This window comes from Coptis chinensis, chromosome 2, assembly GCF_015680905.1.
Source record: "Coptis chinensis isolate HL-2020 chromosome 2, ASM1568090v1, whole genome shotgun sequence".
Lineage (NCBI taxonomy): Eukaryota > Viridiplantae > Streptophyta > Magnoliopsida > Ranunculales > Ranunculaceae > Coptis > Coptis chinensis.
Window position 1 is genome coordinate 29,957,091 of NC_141457.1, and position 4,995 is coordinate 29,962,085.

The window sequence follows — 4,995 nt, forward strand, 5'->3', positions numbered from 1 at the left end:
AGAATTCAACTTTGACGGGTTATTGCATAAGTTCCATGACCGGTTACACATGCATCCTCTTATCATTCTCCATCTTACACTCCAAATGCATTATTTCATTCTGTTTGGGGGTATATGTTTTTATGGATTGATCCTCAACTGTATAGGCTATTAGTTTATAGCGAACATAAAATTTACTCACGTAGGAGAGCACATCATCCTAGACAATCTCTAATTTCTTGTCTTCCACCTAGTAAGATGGCTGATAAAGTTGTGAAAGTTGAAGAGCCTCTCTTTAACTTCTACACACCATTGCAAGATGAACCTCCATCTTGTATACGACTCACACCGCTCACGAGCGACTTTCGCATTCCACCCAACGTGTTCAATCTTCTACCCATTTTTCACGATTTTGAACACGAGCTACCGTACGAACATCTATGTCAAATTCATGAATTATGCAATATTTTCCACCATCCGAGCGTCACAAACGATCAAGTGAAGCTATGAATGTTTCATTTCACTCTAGCTGGTAAGAGTCACGCATGACTTCTATCCCAGAAGCCTGATTCCTTCGATACATGAGAAAAGGTTGTGTTCTCCTTCATAAAGAAGTACTTTCCACAGAAGAAAATAGAAGAGATAAGAAGTAAGATATAGTTCTTCAGACAAAGTTTAAGTGAGACATTTTCTGAAGCATGGGATAGATTCTCTGACCTACTCCATTCATGTCCTCGCCATAAACTAGAAAAATCCACTCTTGTCCAATGTTTCTTCAAAGGTCTTCTCCAAGAACACAAAGTCACCCTCGATATCATGAGTAATCGTAATTTTTTGGCTAGAGGTGCAACCAAAGCTTTAACCTTTCTTAAAAACCAAGCTGAAAAGAGTACCCATTGGGGAGATATAAACAATTCCAGAACAACCTAACCCAGTACATCTAAAGCTAGTGGTATTTTTTAGTTGAAATCTGAACCAGAAATCAAAACATTAATTGAATCCCTCACAAAAAAGATAGATGCCCTCACAACCAAACAAAAAGACCAAACTCATCATCTTGTTATGAACCTAAATACCCCACCATGCAATTTTTTTTAAGCTTAAATCATATAGATGTCATTTGTCCCTTGATCACAAACCTATCATCACTTCAACCAGAAGAACTATGTGCTCTCAATGTACTAAATGCACGATAGAGACAACATCCAAATTTCACATGGACTACAAATCCACAAACCCAACCACCTCCAGGTTTTACCAACCACATCAAACCACCAAATATATTAAAACAAGGACAAGGTACCTAAAATAATCAAAACAGAGCATTGGTTCTATCCCATTTTAACCAGAACTACTAAAACCCACCTATCAACAACCAAATAGACCTAGTTCCAATTACACAATTAACTAGGGTCCAAATAGATAAGCAAACCAAAATAATGTTATCTGCCATGCAACAACAAACTCAAATCCTAGCATCTATGCAACAATCTCTAAACTTGTTAGCCTAAGACAAAACCCAGAAAGGTCTGTTCCCAGGACAAACAATCATAAACTATAAACTAACAAGCACAGCCTTTGAAGCAACAAGTGATGTGAACGAACTTGGAGCGCAAAAAGTTCTTTCATGAGTTACGGACTACAAATGTAGAAGAAACCCTTCTCCAAGATCTTGTGTACGAGGATTAAATCCTCTTTTTCTTGATGTATTCCTTCCCTTTTCCATTTCCATTCCATTCAATCTTTTCTTAAAAGGAATACATCAATAAGGTAACCGGACCCTCCATGTGGAGTGTGTGGTTGTAAGTGTCAGAGCCTTAGTCCACGTATATCTTGCATATTCTTTGTAAAACACTTTTTACTCGTCGTTTGAGTAAGTGTGACCATATGGAGCGAGTATGTAATTTTTTTTTTCTTTATTTTACATTCTTTTCCTCGATTGCCTAATTGTAGTCTACTTGTAAAAACAACCATAAAGCAGAAGGTCATAGATTAAAAGTATTAGTGGATTCTAATCTCTTGAATTTCCTTTCTTATAAATTCTCAATAGTTTAGTTAATTTAGTTTAGTTTAGCATTAGAATCTAAAGTCTATACAATCATAGTTTTTAATCCCTTAAACCCCTTTTCCAGTCCTGTCCTTCACATAACATACACTTAAAAGTGGAACGATACCCTACTCATCCTTTACTTATTGAGGGATAATTAGGTTTTGATATGCTTCTATTTTGTTCAACGATCATCATCCATCTACATCATCTATCTATATCATCCATATACCATCTCATCTACATACACAAAAAGAGGCAATGTCAAATGGCGCCGCTGCCGGTTTAAGTGTTTTATGTTTAACGTTTTCTTTCAAGATTAGAATTTTGGATCTTGATGTAATTTTAGCCGCATCATCCATCCTTTTAAGAAAGAAAGAAGCATGAAGGACATCTCGAAGACAAGATCTACCATCCAGGTTAGTCGAATCTTCATTCTTTTTATGTCATTCTTTGTATAGTTGCATCATATTTTAGTTTTATTGCTTTCTAGTATAATTGCATTTATGACCTTTTCAACAATTGAAGTTGTAAGCCAACACAGTGAAAATCAAACTCTAGTGTTTCTTGTCTGAATCTTGACAAACGGACTATCGTCTGTGGGCCGTGGTACTTAAGCAATCCAAGTGTTTCACCATAACCCTAGAAGAGACAGCTTTAGACAACGGGCGAGATACTAGCTGCAAAGCCCAACCCAGTTGAAGGAAGGTAGTTTTGCATTTTAGTATAATTTAGAATAGTTGCATAGTACTTTAATTGCATTTAAGCATAGTAGGATAGTTTTTCGTCATTTTCATAGCATTTTCTAGTGTATGCCCTATCGTCCATATCATCGTCCGGTAAGAACACAACAGGGGACAAGGTTCAACAACCGACTCACAAGAATACAAGATGAGATTGAAATAATGGCCGCACGCAATGATGGAGGTGTTTTGGACACCAATAATCTTGAAGCTATCCCACCCATGCAAGCACAACAGAGGAAGAAGTTGAGTGATTTCTATTCACCAATCATTGGAGACCCACCCAACATTATTATTTTTCCAGAGACAGAAGCTAACCAGTTTGAACTTAGAGCATCAGTAATCTCTATGCTTCCAAAGTTCAATGGCTCAGACAATGTTCATCCTTATGTTCACATGACCAAATTTCTATCAGTCCTCAGAACTTTCAAGAACCAGAATATCAGGGATGAGAGTATCAAGTTAATTTTTTTTCCGCTCTTACTCGAAGATAAAGCATCTGAATGGTTAACTACACAGCTGATCAATTCAATCAATAACTGGGAGAAGTTGAGAACAAAGTTTATGAACAAGTTCTATACCACCCAAGAAGACAGATGCCATGCAGCAAGCCATCAACAATTTCAAAGGAAAGGTGACTGAAGAACATCATCAAAGCTAGGAGAAATTCAATAATCTGCTAGTTTTATGTCCACATCATGGTTATGATAAGAGCACACTAGCTCATTTTTTCTTTTGAGGACTTTCTACTATGAACAAGCAGATGATACAGTCAATGCATCAAGGTAAGTTTACATCATTGGATGGAGAGGAAGCCTACAACTTTCTTGAGAATTTAGCTGAAGACACTCAACAATGGAGTACTAGCAACGAGGACGTAGCTAGAGTGGAGGGGGTGCCGAAGCAATTTGGCAACCAAATTCAGAAAGACCCAAATCAAGCAATGCTATAAATTATGGAAAACCTGTCAACAGGACTTGAAACTCTGAACAAGAAGTTTGATCAACTCTCCATGAATCCTCCAAAAGCAAACAATTTCCAAGCTAAACTTCAACCATCCAAGCCTTGTTATGCCATTTGTGAGCTATGTTCTGATGAAGGCCACACCACTGAAGAGTGTTCATAATATCTGGATACTAATGCAGAGGCATGTAGTATCAACTGTTTAGGAAGAAATTACCAATTCAATCAGGGACAGAATTATTGGAATCCACAAAATACAAATCAGAGGAATTTTCCTCCAGGATTCCAAAATCAGTCAAATTAGTTCCAGAATAACCAATATCAGTTCCAAAACCGCCAGAAACCATACAGAAATTAACAGTCATACCATAACCAACAATACCAAGCCAACACAAATAGAGAGTTAGTACCAGATCTTATGAGTGGATATATTGCCTCTACGCCTCACTCGAGCAAAGTAGTTATTCCACATCTGGAAGAAGCTATCACCACCATTGTCAATGAGCTAAAACAGACAAATCAAAGAACCCAGAAGTAGGAGAATAACTTTAGTGTCATTCAAGGCCAGATACGACAAATCACTGCCACCTTGACGGAAAGATCGAAAGGAGCATTACCAAGCCAGCTAGAGCCAAACCCAAAAGGAAGAGGTGTCCTGCAGGTGGATAACCTGGAGATTACTCATGAACAAGTTAATGATGTCACCACTCTGAAGTCAGGCAAGAAAGTTGATAATAAGATTGTCTATGAACCAGGAAAAGATTCTACGAAACCTAATGAAACTTATGTCCCCACTGATAGGGTTATATACTAAAAGCATTACTTTTGTATTAACTCTAATTCTTCATTTTTTGAATGAAAATCATATGGGCAAATGTTATGCATATTATATATGTTATTAGTTATATGCATGTGTCTAATACTTTATGTTGTAGATGATATGGTGTGAACACACAGAAGATCATATAATCAGTACATTATAAAGTATAAGTAATCGTTCACAACCTAGATGGATTTGGACAAACCATTAGTACGGTTGTAGTATAATCTGGTATTAGTCTATCTTGACTATAGGATTACACTAGTACACTTTGTGTGTATTGAACATGACCAAGTGAGGTTGTTTCTCCTTATACTGACTATATAAGAGAACAAACACCTCTGTTATTATGGTTGCTTGTCCTCCTAATCCAGATATAATAACGGGCACTTACATGCATTGTACATTGCTTTAAATCATCAATGAGTGAGATTCATTTGTGA

General features: G+C 37.0%; 1 non-coding gene across 1 annotated transcript; it reads right to left on the reverse strand.

The window, feature by feature from the left end:
• Positions 1-619: 619 nt before the first annotated feature.
• Positions 620-725, reverse strand: LOC147515716 (small nucleolar RNA R71). Its single transcript, XR_015214611.1, has one exon. It is a non-coding gene; the product is annotated as a small nucleolar RNA R71 (small nucleolar RNA).
• Between the last annotated feature and the right edge of the window lie 4,270 nt (positions 726-4,995).